We start from the raw sequence: 21,648 nt of genomic DNA on the forward strand, positions 1-21,648 counted from the left end.
AGTATTTGCATGGTCCTCAGAATCTTGGCGTTTACTTTCTTTTATATTCATCTTCACAACAACCCTGTGAGATTCAGAATATATTCTTCTCATCTAACAGAAAGGAACTGATGCATTAAGAGGCTAAATGATCTACTGAATGTGACACCAGAAATTTCTGGCAAAGCTCTAAGAATCTCACATAGAAGATACCAACATTTTGAAGTACAGCATATTTTGTTGCATCAGTTTAATACAACTGATATTAATCCCAGAAATAATATCGAAAGGAGGATAAAATACCAGATACACAGCACAGTAAACAGAATATTTGAAGGAGAAATTTAGAGACACAGTATCCCATTCATTCTATTTTAAGGAACCAAGTCAGCACAGTCAGATAATATTTACATTCTACCTTGATATGGTTAGACTTCCTTTGTCATTATGACATTCCTTCCTCCTTTCTTTCTGTGTATTTGTCTCCTTGAGATTCAAAACCTCCTTGAATCTAGGTACTAGACTTAAAACTGCCTATTCCAAGATTTGAACTATTTCCAATAACAACTACTGTTCTAAGTAAGTTATAGAGATTAGAAATAGAGCTAGCTGAAAAGGTATGATGTATTTCAGGTGATCTGTCTTCAAATGCTTTTGACTAGTTCTGTAAACTGAATAGGGAAAAAAAAAACCTGAAGAATCAGATATCTCACAAAATCAAGAACATCTGTTCCACAGGTACAGGTTTTGTTATTCCATCTAAATAGAGAACTTGTAACCTACAGGGCTTGTTAAAGCCCTGGTTTGCTATCTTCTTTGTATGTTTGAAAAATTCATGTTAAATAGCCTTAAAACACAATCAGTGAGTGAGGTCTTATTCTCTCACCTCTTTGCAAAACTATAAATTCCACACAAGGTAGAAACCAGTGAAGAGTCAGTCCCTTGTTCACACGCAGATTAGCAGGAAGAGGGTATTTCAAGGCCGCTGAAATGCTTATATGAAAGCCCTACATAGGCAGTTTAAGAAACCAACTATGGATTCTGTAAATCTCAACATCCCCCCATCCCATAGTCTACTGCTCCAGCCGAGCTGGAGAGGAATAGCATTTTGCGGAATATTTTTGCTTCCTGTGATACCCTGCATTTTAGGCTAGCCCATCTCTAGAAAGAAGCTTCACTAGAAGTTCAATCAATTCCACATCTTCAAATGTGTTTTAAAACCAGCATACATGAAAAGGGGAACAAAGGGGAGCTTCTAATTCTATGTCTTTATGAATACTTATGAAAATATGTGGATCAAAGCCTCTTTCTCTGCAAGTAAATTTCAAGTCTCCTGTAGGACTCAAAGTTAAGTATTAGAACTCATTTTGTATTTCAGTTAGCATAAAGCACATGGTCTCACAACAGGCTTTTCCCTAATTTGCAGGGAACTGCTTCAGAAATGGAGCAAAGCAGTCTAAACAGGGCCTTTCTCCTGCCTCCACAACAGGGGAAAAGGATATCAGGAATATAACAAACATTCAAGCTACCTCTACCATTACCTTAACAACCAGCTCTAGCTACCTTATGCACGTGAAAAGTATACTTAAAGAGAGAAATGACCCCAGGTTAAACATAACCTCCTGAGCTCTCTCCTTGCTAAAATGAACATCAGCCAACCTGGTATCTGCCAGAGCCCTTTTGACATCAGAGTTATTGATCATACTGAACAGTTGTTCCAACACATTGGTTTCAGGTCACAACTCTTCCCAATTGCTGTCATTTCTCCTGGAGAAGAGTCATTCTGTTGCTAAGGGACTAACCACAATGTAGAAGTTCTATGTTCGATACTCACCTGATCTAAAAAGGGCCTGTCAACACAGACAAATACATTTGACCTGAGATTCTCTTCCTAAACTCCGAGTTGCCCAGAACCCAAGCAGTCATGTTAACACAGGTTAATGCCTTAGCTACCATGGCCATTCTCCTGATGGTGAGGTCCTCAGCAAGGCATTCTGGCACTGGCAGAGGGCGGCACCAACATGAATATAACAGCTTTCAGGCCAGCGCATGATAACATCTCCACAGCAAGGAAGGCAGGCTGAGGACCATAATGAACCCATCTAACTCAAGAAGTCATATGACCTTTTCCTGCACCATACTTCATCTTTCCTATTCACATACCTTTTAAAAAAATTGGGAGAAAAAGAAGTTATGTGTACAATGTTTGCTCTGTATGCAGGACAGAGCTGCAGCCGCTACTGAGGCTTGATCTTTCCAGTGAAGTTCTCTTTCCAGAGAGACAGAAGTAGTACCACAACAGGATAACCAGGAAAGCAACATGAAAAAAAAATGATTTGGAAATACCTTTCTGGATGTTAGTCAGAAGGAAGAAAGAAAAGAAGATGGAAAAAAGTAATTAACTGAGAATTAAGAAACTTCCTCTGCTTAGGAGGAGGGGAGTTTCTGCTAGTAGGGAAAAGTTAGTTTTGAAAAATACCTGCATCTGTTAGGCACTACTGCAAAGGGAGAACAGAACACTGAATTCTGTTGCGAGAGCAACTTTCAAAACCTGCCCAGGTCCCCAGGAAAGCCACTGATAACAAGAGCTTTGTGTTGGCACAAAGCTAGTGCATCTCTTATTACATCTACTCAAATGCCACATAACACCAAAAACTCCATAACTAGCCATGAATTTCACAAAACTCAAAATAGGGTGATAGCGTGGTTTGCATTTTGGTGCACATCAGTCCTTTCTTTTCACGTTTATAGACATTTATTTTGAGAAGAAAGAAATAACTAGGGGGATCTCAGGAGAAAGGGAGTCACTTCCCAGTTCTGGCACAGACTCGATGTGCAATTTAAACAAATCATTTAATCTTTCTGAGTCTTAGTTCCTCAACAGTAAAAACCAGGCAGCAGTTCATTTATTCTGTTCTTTGTCTCATTTACATAGGTTGCAAATGCTGAAGGGCAGGGGCCATCTCTTATTATGGATTTGTGCCGTGTCTAATACAATAGAGATCTGAACACAGCAGGGCCTTTAAGAGCTATCTCATGTTTGAATTACATTCAAAAGTATTGTTCCATGTTACGTATGTCTCTCAGAGCTTATTACAGTGAGAGCTAAATAAAGATTCATCATCACCGAGTATAATTTAGTGTCAGAAATGAAGGGGTCAATAAAAGTATCTATTGATAATTCCCTGTCTTCCCTCCTTCCCTACATAGATTACTAACAATACACTGTCTGGGAGATGGAACAGGAAACAAAAGCTAAACCTGTCTTTGGTGAATAAACAACAGCAAAAATCTCCTAAGAAACCTAAGTTCTGCAGCCCTAAATTACCTACAAAAAAAAGTTTCCATAAATTGGCATTAATGAAGAACAATCCTCTTGCTTCGTCTGGCAGGAAGAGCCACCTTTTCTAAGAGAGAAATGCACCACAATCTAGAAATCCTATTAATAACATTAGAGTCCTGAACTTTAATGTATTAATGAATGGACGTGCACCCATGCTGTAATCATGAATTTCAGCATTGCCTTTGATGCTTCATTGGGCACAAAGCTCTTACAAAATGTTTGAAGTGTCTGGCTGTGTAATAATGATTTATAATTCTCTTGAACCAAAGCAAAATTTGCTAGTAAAAATCATTTTTGAAATAAAAAATAAATTGTGACTGGAGGGTCTGGGTTTGTTTCAAAAAGAGATCACCCACAAGCAGCAAATTATTTAAAAAGCCATTGGTTCTACTGTTTTGAGATAGGGAGCATACAACTCAGAATTTCAAAGTACTGTTAATTAAGATCAGTTTATTAAAATGTCAATCTTTTTAACCAAAAAATTCTCTACCATGAATACTAGCTGCAAGTTCCTTTATGTTCAACTTTTCATGAAGAAAATTATTTTTCCTCATACCATATATTCAGCTTTATCCCTTTTCCCCATCTCTTCTGTCAGGGTTTACTTGTAGAATAAGTGGTCTTTGTATGTCTGTTAGATTACTGCTTCCTGCCTCCCCCTGCACTATCAGAAAGGTCTCTGAATTATGTTAAAACAGCTCTGATTAGCATTGGAAACAAAAAAAAAATTATCTTAAAGTTTCATGAATTTTCTTTCTTCCTTTTCAGCTCAGTTCAATGCCCACCAGAGTCAATGAAAAGAATATTTTTTTTTTTTTTTACTTCAGAACAATGTGGATCAGGCCCATGTTTGAAATTAATTTTATAGCTTTATTATCGCGAATGCTTCCATTCCAAGACTTCTTTCTTAGAAAATGTGTGGAGAAGGGGTGGACAGAAATGAACCTGGCAAGAGTATGTCCTTATCACTCTCAAAACAGTTATTTTTGCAAAAATATTTAGCAGAACAGTCCGATATTAAAAAAAAAAAAAAATCTGTCAAGGAAAAAAGAATGGACCTGGTACAGCTGGAGACATCCCTCTGTATTCCTCTCAGGAACTTGGAGCCAAAGACAAGGGGAGGGGGGCTGTTGGAAAAACAACTTAAACAACTTTTGTCAAGTTCTTCCAAGTCCTCACACCAAATAAGGGGTTTTATTTATTTTGCTAAATATTGTCATTCCTTCTTTGAAAAACATAGTGGCTGTGAAAAGTGTTAATGGAGTCAGATGATTAACTGTTTAAGGCACACGTTGTGACTGATCTGCTCACGCCAGCTGTGGAGCCAAGCAGAGCAATTCTGCCCTGGTCTACGATAAGGTCTCTTCTGCTTATGCTAGAACAGGAAGAGGAACTGAATTTCTTGCCAGATAAGCAGCCTGTAACCATATGCAGCACTGGCATGTGGCTGTAATCATACCCATCTTAGGTACACCTATGAGAAATTTAGTTCAAATTTTAGCAAAAGGAACCTGTTGAAGCCAAGAGCAAGATGTTGGCTTCTCTCTTGAGACAAGCACCAAAAATGGCTACATTTTGGTGTTCACAAACCCACAAACACCATGTAATGAAACTTGTAAGCACCTGAAACCACATCCTAGGTGTCACTGTTACAGTGGTCAGTACACAGACAACTGAGACTCTTCTGGCTCTTTTGCAGAGTAATCACATGTATTATTTTAAAAAAAATGTGGCTTTTGTTTTGCTGTTTTGGGTTTTTTTGTTTGGTTTTTTGTTTTGTTTTTTTATTTAAAGTTTTCATCAGGATCTTCCCCACGTGGCCCAAAAGAAATTGTCTGACTATTACAGAGTTAAAGTAAAGAGGATATCAATATAAAAATTTAAAATACATACATAAATCAGAGAGCATGCGTGCACACTAGCTGGGCAGGAAGGGCAAACAGGGCAGTCCTACCCTAGACCAAAGGGACCCTGGAAACCAAACTGCATCAAAATCCTGACATAAAGTCTCAGAACATGACTACTCTTTTCCCAGCATTTGGGAAGGGGGGGGATTCTAGCCTGAGTTTCAGACTGATTTTAGATTTAGACATTCATTCAGTTGTGTTCCTTAAAATTATCTTCAATTACATATGCCTCAAACTGGAAATAACTACCTGGATTTTTAATTGCAAATTAAAAGTTAATTTCCTTGCTTTTCCTTGAAGTTGTGGGCTTCTGTTTTTGATATTTGTGATAAACGTTAGGGTTTTTTTCCTTTCTCAACCTTTACAAGGAATTCCTTTATTTTTTATTTCAAATGAAGCTGTGCTGCTGAACAAGTTACTGCAAAGCAGAGGCAACAAGCAGTGCTTCTAACTATGTCTACAGATTCAGGGCTGAATAAACTCCAGAAATCTAAGCAGAAGACCAAGAGTGGAGATTATCTGTGGCACATCACAGCAGAAGAAACCCCTATTCACTGTGATTGTGAACAAGAGTATTACACCTTCTGTCTTAACTTGCCTATAAGTTGTTGGAAAAGATGTGTACTAGGATATGCCACCATAAAGAAAATTATGCCAGGAGGAAGGCATTTCTTAAGACCTCACTAAGCTGAAACAGAAGGACAACAGCCCTTCTCTCCATTATGATATTATTATGCATGTTTGAGAAATACATTTGGCATAACAGAGCAAACATCACCCCCTTATACATTTTTGTCTTTTCTTCCTTGATTCTTTGCTGCAAGAAAGAGATGAAAGAACAGGATCCCACTGCTTAGCTACATGTTTATTTTCCCCCCATCAGCTCCTCTTTCCACTTGGTCCCATTATTGTCACAAACCCTGAACCTGTTTTACAGTTCCCCTACGGGGACCCATACAAATTCACTAGAACTACAGGCTAACACTTGTCAACTCCTCTTCCTATTATACAATAGTACAAAGGCCTCGACATGATATCCTGTACTGGCAATGGGAATCTTGTTGATTTTAGCAGAACCCCCATTTTCATGAATCAAAGATATGCTATGGCTTATTAAATTATGTCCTGTAATACAAATAGGTTTTCCTTTTTTCATCGTCTGCAAGTACAGTTTTCAGATGAAATACTGTGAAAATACAATAGACCTGTAACCCTCTACAGCACTAACCACTGACTTCTGTCACCCAGAAAAAAATACTATTAATCAACAAGGTGAGCCATAGCACTCCTTTCAGCTTTTTCATTCAAAGGAATAGAAAGACTTTATGAAATCATAAACATACCTGTCCTGTCAGCCAGTAGAATAGTGACTGATTCCATGTGCTCTTAATCTCATTGAGCTGATGTACAATTTGATAACAGCAAATATCTCCCCACTAAACTCCTCACACGTCAAGCCTTAAAGTAGAATAGTAATATAACTTTTGGAGGAGGCTATGAAGTGCTACTTCTGGACAAATGAAAAAACCCTTTCAAGGAGTAAGGGAATAGACACACTCAGTGCTAATATATTCACTCAGATTGCAAAGTTGTTTGCCAGTATGGCTACAATCATTGCTTTCAACAAAGCCACTTTGAGTTATTTAAGCAGAAATTAATCCTCAAAAATGCCCTATTTTATTTTTATTTTAAAATTTTCACTGTAAAAGGTTCTTTTCATGAACAAGTACAAAAATAGTTAACCTGTCAATTGCTCATATTGTCTATATATATACACAATGTTTAATTATTATATAAATTAATATAGTATGTATTGTATAATAATTATTCTATATTATATTAAACATATAAATATTATATACACATGCGTAATATATTATCTATTAAACATTGGGTGTGTATACCTACAGCTATAATGTCATGAACCAAAGCAGACTCAGACACTCCTATCAAGTTCAGTCAGGACCTTAACAGCCTGCTTTCCTCTAGAGGCAGATGCATCACTTTAGTTAAAAGGTGTAACTGATGTCTTTGTATCCTGTTCTATTACCTAAACCCAACCCCATTGGCCTTAACTGATCTTTACTTTATGTAAATTTATGTAAATTTATGTAAAATGGGTATTGCTGCACTTATATTCCATACAGATTAAAATCTGTTTCATTTGTATTTGAACCAGTCATATTCAGATGCAGTCACTGTTTCCATCCAAATTTCTGTTTTTAAGTCATGGATAAGCATCACAGCACAAGCTTCTAGTCTGCTTCCCATGGAAGAACAAGGACTCTAGTAACCACTGGTTGATTCAAGGGAATGGATATATGACAGAAGGCACTGAGGAAACAGTCTTGAATCTATCACTGCAAGGAAGTACGGTTCTCACCGTTATCCTCTCATTTAAGGAACACGCTATTCCAGATCATAAGTTGTTTAACTACCTCATCTTCTGACAGGCTTTTAGCTTGTAGAGGGAAGAATTCCTTTTCTGCTGATTTCCACCAGGTTTCCCTATACAGGCCTTGTTTGCTTGGGCATAGACAGAACTCAGTGTAATGTAAATAAATTTTCAAAGTCTGGTGATTTAACTTCCTCTCACTGAAGTCAATGGGATTCTTGCTCAGGAGAAGTTCAGTCCTTTCACTTTGAGACTAAACATTTCCTGCCTCCACTCCAAGGCTTCTTTTTTCTTTTGAGTAGAAGAAAGCAACTAAGCCTGGTAAAATGCCTTATCAATTTATGCTCTAAAACACAACAAAACACATTAGCTGAAATAACAAGCCACTGTTTGCAAAATATGAACTATCTGTAAGCACATTCCCTAAAGCTTTTTATTGAGACAAACCAAGTAATACATCTAGAATCTGCAGGAAGCAAATGATGCAACTCCTCCCATCCTCACATGATATCATGGCCGGGGGGGGGCCGGGGGGGGAGGGACACGGGACGGGGCGGGGGCCGGAAGGTAAAACCAAACCACATCAAAATCTGACAAACATAGTAAGACTAAAGTTTTCAGGTACACTTTGCTTCCACTACAGGTACAAAATTCTGTTGCTCATCTTTCCAAAACTTTCTTCATAATACAATACCTTTTTGTTAGCTGCTCCTACATTATAATAAATACCCACTTTGCAATGACTTTAGAAAATTACTTATTCTTCATAATTATTATTGAGATATACTAATAGTCCAAATCCTGTTTCACTGCAAATACCTGCAAGAAGGTTTATTTGCATTTGAAATGCTACAAACCTCCTGCCAGTCTAACAGTCAAGCAGCCTGTTTTCCAGAACTAAGGCAGAGCATAACCTGAGAATTTATCATTTAGAAAGCAAAACATCCAGATATAGAATATTTGCTAAAATATTCCAAGTTGGCCATGTTTTAACACTGCAAGAGGTTAACATGCCTATATTCTTGGTGAATACAAAGTGTTAAGTATCTATATTTTTTCATTTGTATTTCTGTACATTTAGGTATTTTATATATTAATTTATTTGTATGTATTTATAGATAAACATGCCACATTTATATGGCATAAATATTTAATATATGTATAAAAATCATTCCTATCATGGTTGTATAGAAAGAAGATGAAGCATCCAAATCCCATCTGATCATGGTTTAGGCAGGATGATAGCTTTTAATAGGAATTGATTAATATCAGTAGAAAGAAGAGAATGAAGACCATTATAGTGAGATCCCTAATTCCAGTAAAATACAGTACAGACATAGTAATCTAAGAACTGTAACATTTATAGAGGCACCAAGGAGCCAATCCACATGAAATCAGATTTGAACACAACTCATTTTCACACAAAAGTTCAAGTCAATACAACAGGTTTCACAGAGCTAGGATAGCCCTATCTAGATAAACTAGGGATGAACTGGAGATGCCTTAAAGATGCCAATGTTTTGAAGCCAAATATCACTTGTTTGAGCACCATTAGCCAAGCACAAAGACGACACTGCAAGCAGGGTATACTTAACTGAGAAGTATAATGCAGTTATCTATTGGTTAAACACATGTAAAATATAGCAAGGATTTAACATGCTATGAAGCCAACCAGTACGGCTCACCATCCCAATAAGGCAGCTGTACAGTGTTCCCAGGCCAGACAGGCAACGATCTGCCTCCAGAGCTCCCTGGAAGGCGTTCTCAGCACGGCTGAGTTGCCACCTTGTACCAGCTCCATAAGCACAGGCTCTGCCCCCTGTTCCCTGACTCCCCTTTTCCTTTTAGGATTCCACACCTTTCCATGCTGGCTTTTTCCCTTTAGGCCACTGGAGCTACTAATGACCCTCTCTCAACAATCATGTGTTTGCCTGTTTTTTACCTTTCTTATCTCTTTACAGATTTTTATCACAGGTCCTCTTTAGCAGCTACAGTCCAGATTAAGCAGCTACGCTATATGAGAGCTGGGCCTTGAATCGTTGATACACAGGCAACTTAAATGAAACATGCAGGGAAGCTTACAGCAGGAGTTGCAGACAGGGCACTACACATCTCTGACAAATCCAAGTCTCCAGTATAAAACAGTCTAGAATTTTGCAGGGATCTAGACGTGAAATCAGCTTCTTGTTATACACAGCAGCTTTCATGATGGCATGTTTGGTGTAGTTATATCCAGGGCTTACAATGAGGTAACACAATGATAAATCATGTCTCTGACTTCTAAACCAGCTTCCCTTATCGACTTGGGGCCCACTGCCATTGGACTCTGAAGTCACCTTTATGATGTTGGAAGTTAAGCAAAGCCAAATAATTCATTCTATAATAGCACATTATACAAACATTTTAAAACATTCAGCTGGATCTCACTGTTTGCGGAGAACAGTGTCATGTTGTAGATTTACACCATATTCAGGAGCTTTTTTTTTTTTTTTTTTTAATTGAAAAAGGGAGGATTGTCATGTAACTAAGTGAAGAGAAAGCTAGAAAACTTAAGCAAGGGGCCAAAATCTACCCCAGGCACTGACTCTGGAGGAACAGAGTACTCGGAAGTCCATCCACAGCTAGTATCAATATATTACTGTCTAGATGTCAAACTGAGGACAGACTAGACAGACTTAGCTTCTCTGTGCATCTCTGGGAAATGAGGAAAAACTACTTCCCCTTTCAAAACAGATACTCTGAGGTATGGCACCTTAACGTTTCTTTAACACTTACAGATTGTCAGGTAGAATGTATTGGCACTACATAAGTCAAAGTATTATTCTATTATTACCTATTTAACACCTAGTTAAACATTACTTAACCCACTGGCATAAACCCAATACATCCCCATTAAGTTAAATATTGCTAATGCACTATTGTTTAAATTAAGCACTAGTCTAAGCAGCAGTAAATGTCATTCACTGTCATTAGGCTAAATTGGTTCCCTGGGCAACATACCAGGAATGCAGGTGTCCTGATTACATGGGTCCTCATTAAATACAGTACACTATTCCTTAAAAAATGGAACTCAAGCTGATTGTGACCAAAAACTCCACTATTCCTTTTTGCAGCGAGGGAGGACGCGCAAACACAACTACCAGAACGCACATGCGCCCATCTCCCTGCAGCAACTCCCAGATCCCTTTACAGAACAATGTTTGCCAGTTGTGTCATGGCTTAGTCGCAGGCCCTGAGCACAGAAGAAGCTCTACCAAGATAGGGATCTACGCGAGAACAAGGAACTATTGAAGCCAGGCATCCTCCTGCAGAGAGCTCTTTATATGACTGAAACCTTGAAGCAGATAAGGCTCCGCACAGATGGAAGTACTGCTCCTATAGTAAATTGCAGGACCAGAGCTTGAGATGATAATCACTTACTATTTATCAAGGATTGTGTCTTCTGTGAAGACCCTGGTATACCTCAGGGGTATAAAATAATAATAAATAATAATGCGATATACTGTATCTCACACACCTGAAGTATTACAGATCAGCTGTGATAAGACATACGTGTTCTTATTGTATTTTTCAGTTACTAATGTGACCAAATAGCCTAAAGTGTATTAGCTTAATAACCATAAAACACCCACAGATTTACAAAAATGTGCTACTTTTCTCTCCTTTTTAAAAGAAACACAGGCTTTGAAATGCTAACTTAAGTATTTTTATTTCTGTTCAATAACAGAACTGTCATGGTTTAACCCCAGCCGGCAACTAAGCCCCACACAGCCGCTTGCTCACTCCCCCCACTAGTGGGATGGAGCAAAGAATCAGAAGAGTAAAAGTGAGAAAACTCATGGGTTGCAATAAAGACATTTCAATAGGTAAAGCAAAAGCCACGCACACAAGCAAAGCCAAACAAGGAATTCATTCACTACTTCCCATGGGCAGGCAGGTGTTCAGCCATCTCCAGGAAAGCAGGGCTCCATCATGCGTAACAGTTAGCTGGGAAGACAAATGCCATCACTCCAAATGTTCCTCCCCTTCCTTCTTCTTCCTTCAGCTTTATAGGCTGAGCATGACGTCATATGGTATGGGATGTCCCTTTGGTCAGTTGGGGTCAGCTGTCGCAGCTGTGTCCCCTTCCCAGCTTCTTGTGCACCCCCAGCCTACTCGCTGGTGGGGTGGTGTGAGAAGCAGAAAAGGCCTTGACTCTGTGTAAGCACTGCTCAGCAGTAACTAAAACATCCCTGTGTTATCAACACCCTTTTCAGTCCAAATCCAAGACATAGCCTCATACTAGCTACTATAAAGAAAATTCACTCTATCCCAGCCAAAACCAGCACGGGATTCATGCAATGGAAGAGTTGAAAAGTGATAGTAGCGCCGAGAATCATATGAACTGCTCCTGTTAGCAACTACTTTATGGAACTGAAGGACAGCTGGTGATCCTTGCCTTGGGGTTAGCAATTCGATATCTATTTTGGGTTGGTTTTTTTTTTCTTGACCATATGAACCCTGTACATCATTTACATAATGCACCACACTTGCATTCTTCTGCTGGGCTTCACAATTTAAATTAGTAACAGAAACATGAGAGACGCTGGTTAAACAATATAGATGTCATCCATTAAAATATTAGTTTTACTCACTGTCCCAGTGCAACCTTTTAAATAGAACATTTTCAGCCCAGAGATGCAGTTCCTTCCACACAGCCCCTTCTAATAAAATTATATGTAGACTGAATAACATCAAGAGGTTTATTGATTCTACCTTCTGTTGGTAATGAAAATCAAAGCAATTCATTCTATGGAACCTACAGCAAAGCTAGAACATTATAACTTTACAATGTGACTATGGAATAAACATTGAAGATTTTTACGTTAAGAATCAACTAGAGAAACTGAAATAAAAAATGGGCTCATACGAAGAATGAAAGCATTTTACGTAAATAAAGCATCACACAGGTGCAAAATCACTACCTGTACGAGCACGTGCACAGAGGAGGAGCCTAAAAGGACTATGCTCCTTCATTAGTCATTTCTGAGGCCCTCAGAACAGCAATTATCATATGCTAAGACGTCAAAGTGGTGCTCCCCTTTTCCCTCATTCCTCTTAACTAGCAAAGCCAATAGTCAGACAACAAATTTATGACAAAAATATAGTAAACCTTACACAAGAGCTTACCTAGGAGTTTTTATATGAGGAAGAGATGCAAGGAGAAGGATTCTGAAGATGACTGCTATGAGAATGTTTGGATGAAGTCCATTACACTTTGAAAGCAGATATATATCATAAGTCATAGTACTCAACTCCCAACACTGCTTGAGCTCCACCAAACGTATGCAGCAAAGCCACAGAAAAATTGAAAAATTGCCCAGTTTTGAATTTTCTTTTAAGCTTGAAAATCATTGTGTCTTTATGAAAAGATTTGCTAAGAGACTCATGAGCAACACACCCCCAGTTTTAAGTATGTCAAGACTGAGTAGTGAGTTACAAGAGGGCGGTACCATAGAAGAGCTTAGACATTTTGCCAGTATCTTAATATGTAGGTAGCTAGATGTTGGAGGAAGTTCATCTCCCCAGATGCTGGGAAATTCTGCTATAAATTTTAATATATTATCAATGGAATCTAGCATTGCCAAACACAAACATTTAGAAAGCTTAAGCCAGACCATTATCAAATAATGAGATTGAACTAGAAATCGTGAGAAATGTTGAAATATATATTGAAATATTTGAAATATACTCCATACGCATTTCTTCCTGCTGACTCTTTTATTTCTAAGATTTACATCGCATTCAGATCTCATTTTGAGATATTCATGGACAACAACAAAAAAAAGGAAAACAGGGAGAGAAACAGACAGGGGAAAAAGAAAGCTTGCCTCCAGAATTAGAGAACTGAAGTAGTAAGTGAAGCAGTAGCATCTGACAGAAGAGCCTGTTCTCCCCAGCCAAGTCCTTTAGACTATTTAGTTCACCATTTAGTGCATGAACACTATGTTTACAGTGCCTGTAAGGGTGCAACTGCAGTTCACACAGACACATGGGAAACAGTTTGAATGTCGGCACTAACAACATACACAATAGGCCAGGCCAGAAGCATTCCAGCCACAGTTAAGCAAACCAAGCTCAGTGCTACACTAGTTTTACAACCATGGGTACTTGAAGTTGTTTTAGTTAAAATTTATTTTAGCTAAGAAATGTGATCTGTATTGAATATAGCACATTCCATTTGTTTCTTATGATTTCAGTTACTTATCTCATTTGGAATAGTCCCTTTTTTTCCTCATCTTTACTTTCATCTGTCTGATCACAGGAAACTTCTCAGGACAATGTCCTATTTTTTGTTAATTTAATTTACTTTTTTTAAATCAGGTATATGGAAAATACCCGAGGTAAAAAAGCTAAATCACAAGTGGTGCTTGCAGGCACATCTCTCTAACAAAACACAGTACAATTGTACAAGACAGCTGTTGAAATCTAGTAAGCACTTGCAAAGTTTCCTACATACTGAAGCCACCCACTGCTGTGGAAGATGCTTGCAAGCAGAGATGTGGTTAGAATTTTGACCCTTTGCATAAAAAATAGAAAGGTTTGGTTCAAACCACAGAGTCTGGGACTTATATCATCAAAACATCCTAAAAGTTCAGTACTGATGCAGCCTCTCCCCACAGCAGAAATAACAACAGTATGGGTAAAATGTGATAACAAGATTAGTTTATTTACTAAGTAGAAATCTTAATATAAATACAGAGGTAGCCTACAACTTAAAATAGCAGTTTATGCTCAGATTTCGAGAAACAAACTTATGTGAGAACCTGCCAAAATAGTCACAGAAATTATTCTACCTGGTTAAACTACTTATAACTTAAACAAAATAAAGAAGAAATAGTGACTACATAACAGACCATATAACCTGAAAACAAAAAAAAAAAACCACTGAAAGAACAGAAACAGGCAAAAGGACAGAAAGATAAACACAGAAGTGTCATTTCCATAATCAGTGAAAAAAACCAAACAAAAAAATAGTAGCTCCAATACCCTCTTTCTCAGTAATATTGTATTACTGAATTGGCTCCTCCCACCGTGGGCCTTAGCAACAATGCAGCCACTTGGAATACATTCAGCCGCGGCTTTTTCAGACAAACAAAAGAAGTGGAAAGGAAAAAGAAAAGAGAGACACAATAGAATGCCACTTGGCATGAGAGTGTCTATCACTTCCACTGCTAAATGCCAATGACTTTTGTATTTGTGCTTATGGGCAGGAAATCCTGGCTCCTTTGCCAAGGAGCCCATCATACTGTGATTACGGGAGGAGGGGATTTCCATCTGCCTTATTCCCATAACAACTCTGGCTACTTTCAGAAACTATGTGGAAGAGTTCAAAAAGACTACATTGTGTGAACACGGTTCCAACCAAATGCAATCAATCTGCGTACTTGCTGTGAAGACGGTCAAATTATTCCCATACCTGGTTTGGTTTTGTTGGTGGTGGCATTTTTTTGTTTGTTTTGTTTTTTCCAGAAGTGCTGTATCCCTGCATTTCCTGCTGGTCTGAAGAGGTGCAGAACTTCTGACCTCAATGCATTTCTGACTTGATAACAGATTGATATGCACTAAAAACCTACTGCATCCCATCAGGTGATAAAAATTGCTCCCACCAGTTGAAAAGCGAGCACTTACAAATATCCGATTATGGAATGCATTTCCAATCTTAACAATCCTTCAGAACAGTTTTTCTGAACCCAGACAACCCTCAAAACTGTGGCAATGGCCTCCTCCTGCAACATGGCATCAATAACAGCAGTCTGAGCTCTTACATACAACAGTCACCTGCTCCAGAACAGGGGCAGAACAAGACTCCAACAAATAGTAAAGTAAGCCCAAAAGAAAAGGAAGGTGGCTGGATCTGGGCATAGGTCCATAGAGCCACCAGGAATTATACCCACCTCCACATGCTGAACATCTGGTCCTAACTCCTCATGTCCTGTCAAATAAATGGGAACAAGGAAGGCTTGTGGTTGGAACATACTGCACTTTGGCTCGCCCCAGTTCCCATAAGAGAAAGCAGTTCTGTATCCTATGGTGTGGTCAGGGTTGGCACAGATGAACTAGGAGAATGAGGGAACCATAAATCAGTCCCCTCCTCCTTCCTTGTGCCAAGCAAACCACAGCAGAGAAGAGAATCTGGACCCTGCTCTTTTGATATTCTAGAGGGCCTACACCCTAATTTACTAGTTAAAGAAGTCTTGTTGCCTTTCCCTGCCCCTTACGCAACCTTGGTGATTATACAACATCATGCATGCTTTGAAACCTCTCCTTTACTCACTCATCCAAACACCAATTTTGTTCATAGCTTTGTACAACACTCAAGATGAGCTAAAACAGTTACCTAGGAATCAAACACTACGCATAACAAAGGAAAGCTGCAATTGGAAAATAAATAAATAAATAAATAAATAAATAATTGTTGGGCTGTCAACTGAGATAAACGCTATAAACTATTGTGTTTGCAATATCACGCTGCATGTTTCAGTCCTTAAAGACATACACTATATACTTTACTGATCGATTTGCATACCGTATCGATCTCAAGGGTTGTATAATGTGTTTGATTTGTGGCACTTCTGCATAATTTTCTGATTAAGTTACTTATTTAACCTATTGACCTTTACTCTTAATTAAAGAGCCTATGTAAATGTTGAGCCGTAATCAACTTGCACACTACTGAGTGGAATTTACATCTTGTGCAATTTACTTACTCTTTAAGGCTTTACACTGACACTCTGTGGTACGCAATGGACACTTTCATCTGTTGCAGTTTAAATTTGTAAAGCATCCTAGGAATCTAACTTTACTTCCAACAACTTTCAAACAAAATTCCCATAGACATTTGGTCCTTTAAAAAAAATTCACACAACAGAAATTCCTACTTTGAAAACCTAAAAGAGAAAGAATAAGTTAAATCTGTGCCTAGTTTTCTTATGCAACTGGTCACTTGTACTAATACTTGTTGAACATTCAAGAATTCACTTTTTGGATCAGATCTCTATTGTGTACAGCTATGCTTCGCATACCCAACAAGAAGTCCCTGCTCTACAGAGCTGGCAGCACATCACATTCGGCATTGGTCACCACTCAAAATTTTAAAGTTACAGTAGAACTGATTATTTCTCACTAACATGGAATCCTAATTTGAGGAAATCAGTGATCAATGCAAAAAAACGCAACCCAACACACCACACTCATTGCATTGCACTATATTCTGTTTATTACTGTTGAGAAGTGCAGTTTAGTTTTAGTAATTTATGGCACTTGGTTCTTACTAAGTGTAATACAGTATTTTGCTGATTCACTGTAAAGATAGAGGACATCTCAATAATTCAGTTAACAAACGAACTGCAATGTTTTGTGTGCATGGAAAGTGTTATGTTGATAGCTTGGAAAGACAGCAGTTTGACAGCAGACATTAACTAAATATTTAGAAGATGCAGTTATACCTTCCTTACAATCACATATCCCTTATCTCTCCCTGCATATACTCCAACAAAAGCATAAAGATTAGATAAAAGATGACAAGAAGATAATGTTCAGTAATCACTCTGAGACAAAGAGTATAACAATGCTATGCCCCTTAAGACAGTTCTTATTGCTCCACAATGAGCAACCAGAAAAAAAAAAAAGTCACCAACTTGCTCAATTACCAGTGGCCTTAAGATCAAACTATGCCAGTGGTTAGATGCAAAGGATAGAAGTCAAAAACTAACAGGCATAAACATAATGATATAAAACAAGCTGGTGAATTGACGCCGAGTGGGTTGCACTCCGTGCAGACTGAACAAAGCAAAAGACATTTCCAAACAGTTGAAACTAAACCCCCAGCCTTTCTATACAACTGCTTGCTTTCTAATAGCACTCTATGTTGAAGTTACCTGGGAGAAGGTCTGTTTTCACACCAATCTTTTTGGTTGGTTGGTTGGTTGGTTTTTTTTGTTAAGCTCAGAAAGCCTTTCTTGACGGAGCAGTTCACTTTACTCACCTTGTTTCCATATGGACAGCAGCAATCACAGGCATTTTTTTCAAACAGCCAATATTCCTCTTCTGCCATTTTTTAAGCTGGTGAAACACAGACTGAAATCTTTCCTCAGTGAAGGATGCCATTGCATACTGTTGACCACAGGTGTCCTTGTGTTAAAATCCACAGAGTGAAGCAAACAAAATGGCAGAAGGAGGCTTGACTCGGACTGAAGGAATCAATTCTTCCCTGCAATACATACAAATGAGTCCATCGGCATTTTGCAAACAGAGGAAGAATTTACCCCTAGATTAGACCCAGAAGACCACCAAGGCTAGAACATGTGAGCTTGCAACGCAGACAGGATATCTACTGGCCCTTATTATCATATGTGGATGCAGAGTAGAAATTTGTGGAATTACTTGAGTTTCCAGTATTTGTTCTGTTTCCCCTCTCTTCCACCCTTAGCTTTACTTCCTACCTGTATGCTTCACTTTGCCCTCTTTAAAAAAAATCTTAGTCTCCTTAATTGTAGACTTTAGCATTACTCCCTAAACTAGTTCAGTCCTAGTGCTGAAAAATGCTGCTACCAAACTTTCTGCAGCAACTGTTTTTTTCCTCCTTGGCTTCGCATATTTCCCAATATGTTCTGTCTATTATTGGCAAGAGAGGAAGAGACAAAACTACCATTCTTCTAGCTTTGTCAATTAGTTTAGAGACGTGACTGAGATGCACTGAAGAAAGAATTCAGAATTAAAACTGAATTAAGATTATCTGAACAAGAACAATAATCATCATGAGAGGGCTTTAAAGATCAGTTACTTCTGTGAGAAACCTGCAGACCAAATTGAGGTGCAGAAGTCATATGCACCCTTGCTATTAGTAGGAACCGCTATGGTAGGAATGTGTTCCAGTGTAATCCAATGAGACTTATCAAAGGGAAATAGTGTCATTTGCTCACTAGGGCTAATTTTGATTACTTCGTCCCTAAGCTCTACTGGAACAAGTATCAAAGTGAAAGCTCACATTCCTTCCATTGTCAGTAATGGAATAGCTTCTGGTGGCTTTTTGCTAGCCATGTATGTAGGCAATAAGAGGCCTCCAAGCCAGTTACCAGAGTACATAAAAAACCTCTACATTTAAAATATTCAGCTAGCTCAACAAAGAATGCACCTTGATTAGTAGAGTGTATTAAATTTCACCTACTTAACTTTGCAGCTTGATTAGTGAAGTATGCAGCTTAATCAGCACAGCATGCAACTCATGACAACATGCACCACCTAAAACTTAAACTAATGGTAGGACCCAACAGAATCCTCAGTATATGTCTTTAAGTAAAACATGTAGTGCAGGAGATTCAAAGCAGGCTCTTAGGTCTGTAAAAGAACAATTAAAATGCTCAGTTCAGGCAGCAACCTTTTAGCTTTGTAAGTTGCATGATTCAGGCTGTAAAGTTGCAATTGTCCAGTAGCTGGAGTAGTCAGGCAACAGACAGCTTGTTCAAGTGCAAAACCAAGCAGTGCCCTCACCAGTAATGCTGGTCACTGTGATAAAAAAAAAAAAAAAAAAAAAAAAAAAATCCATGGGCAGTACATAGCCAAATCCAACTTTCATTATTTAGTTTTAAGAACACCTGAGAGTGCATCATTGGCCATCCAAAACATGATTTCACTATCCCAGGGAAATTAGGGGGAATATTTGAAGATAGCAAGCATGTCAGCAATTGAGATAAATTATCGTTACAATTTACATACTAGCAAGCTAAACATAAGAGTTATAAAGGGTTTCAACTCTACAGAATTAGGATCTGGAGGCATTTCAGACATGAACCAAGTCTGGATTTTAAATAATCCTAAAACTGAAGATTGTTCAGACACAGTGTTTTGGCTTGGACTGCTTTGCCGCCCAGAAGTAAAGACAAACTCTGACGTAATTAGGAAGTAACTTCACTTTCAGTAGAATATAACTACATGTTCTGTCCCTAGACTATAAAGAAATGCAGTTATAGCTGTAGCTTTCTGTAGCTATCACTCTGCATAGCATTTCCTTAATGATTTTTTTTTTTTTATCCCTCTCCATGGTCATCCTATATGCTGTGAACACATGAGATGAATTCACAGTGTTGTTATTTATGGTACAGATTCTACGACTGCTGCAGTTAACGGAAACATTGTGTGTTGTCTACAGGGGAGTTTTGCAGAATATGTGGCATTTACCAGAGCATAAATCTTACCAACAGAGGTACCTGTATTCATATAATTCTTAACGCACATCCTTCCTTTTGGATACTACACATTCACTAAGGAAAAGAAAAATAGGTATGTGTCTCAAACTCCCAGATACTCAGCTGTTTCTTGGCAGGACTGGATGCCATTCCCATCTCAACAAACCTAGAGCTATTAATAGTCAAGGTTTTGGCCTGGCAACTTCTGGAACACTTAGGAAAAATACAGTATCAAACTACAACAATTGTCAGACAAATAAAGTACAGAGATTACCACTTACATGCCCTGTGTCAAAAAAAACCCCAAACACACCCAACAAAAAACACAAATCTATTTTTTTTTTTAATTCCTCAGAAAGGTTCGTCTTACTAAGAAAAACAAGTAAATACCAAACAGTATTGAACTTCGATTGTTGAGGTTTCATCTTATAGCTCCTACACAGCAAATATAAACACACAGAGGAAAAAAAAAATCTGTGTCTTTCAATTAAGAAGTTAACTCTCAGGTAAGGCTAAACAAAAGCTGCATTGTTCATCCATCTTAAATCATGTACCTAAAACCCCACTTAGTGATAGAAGTATGCTAGCATCAATTCAGACCCACTTCTGAGAGGTGATGCCAATAGAAACAAGGGGGATACAAGGCTTCACAGCCTGAGAATCAGGACTTCAGCAGCCAACCTGAAAATCCAAAGGTTAATTTTCAGACTGCATCCTTTCTATCACAGCTTGCTATATTGCGATTTGCATTCTATCATGTTTCTGGAAGTAGTTCAAAGGTGTATGTAGAAGTCCTGTGTTGGTCCATTCATCAGGTCCTCTTCTGCTATAAACCTCTGTAGGAAACAGCTTCAATATCCTTACACCATTTTACTCTAACCATTCAGTCCCCTGTACCAGTTGGGTGGTACTGTCCCTGTTGCTCATTGCTGTACATGTATGCAAATATTTCTGCCACACCTTTCAGAAAAAAGTAGTAGAAACTTCTATATTTCCAAAGTGCTATTTTAAACATCTTAGTTTGAAAAAGAGTAACAACATATTTTTAGCATCTATATTTTAATTAAAAGTATTTTCTTATTGAACACTCTAATTGGAGTAGCAAATTAAAATAAACAGTGTTCACTTTCTAAAGCATTCCACTGATCACTTCCTGGTACAGTAAAGGCTAAGATGTTAAGTTCTCATTCTATGAATTTAAGCAGAACTTGCAATAAAACTTGAAGTGTATTTAACATTAGATTGAGTGGATTAGGAAAACACATTAGATAAATATTATAGGTCTTAGTGAATTCAAAACACCACTGTCTACAGCATTGCCAATTCAGAAGACTCAAAATTTCGACATGACAAATGTCCTGAATATGAATATAGATGTGAAGGAGTTTTAACCTGTATTTTCACTCATATCCATTTTACACCATGCTGTACTCATATATCCTTCTTCCAAATATACAGTAATATGACTCTGGGAAGAGTTTTGCTGTTCTTTTAATTTGGCAGCCAGAGGCTTTTGCATAAATTTTTGGTCATTCTGAATGTTAAGGAAAACATTACTGTAAAAAGATCAATGTCATAGCATTATTTGAAGTACACTATTTCCCCTGTTTGAAACATCACCGTTTATTCCCTATCCATTCCTGAAACCACAGACATTATAACAGCAAGTATCTTATTAACTTCATTTGAAGTAAAGTATAAATATTAACCCATCAATCACCTCTCTCAATTGTCTACCATAGTTGCAGAACTTTTGTACTGGATTTTGCATAGACAACAGAAAAATAATTTGAAAGT

The 21,648-nt window shown here is 38.0% G+C and overlaps 1 long non-coding RNA gene across 2 annotated transcripts in view; it reads right to left on the reverse strand.

Moving 5' to 3' along the window:
* Window positions 1-21,648, reverse strand: part of LOC148057078 (uncharacterized) — a 55,714-nt gene that overhangs the window by 24,118 nt on the left and 9,948 nt on the right. For both annotated transcript variants that reach the window (XR_015702057.1, XR_015702056.1), the window contains one exon: window positions 17,652-17,876. This is a non-coding gene — a long non-coding RNA (uncharacterized LOC148057078). The remainder of the gene's footprint in view (window positions 1-17,651; window positions 17,877-21,648) is intronic.

This window comes from Nipponia nippon, unplaced genomic scaffold (assembly GCF_047370975.1).
Source record: "Nipponia nippon isolate SJK-2023a ecotype South Korea unplaced genomic scaffold, ASM4737097v1 scaffold_10, whole genome shotgun sequence".
Lineage (NCBI taxonomy): Eukaryota > Metazoa > Chordata > Aves > Pelecaniformes > Threskiornithidae > Nipponia > Nipponia nippon.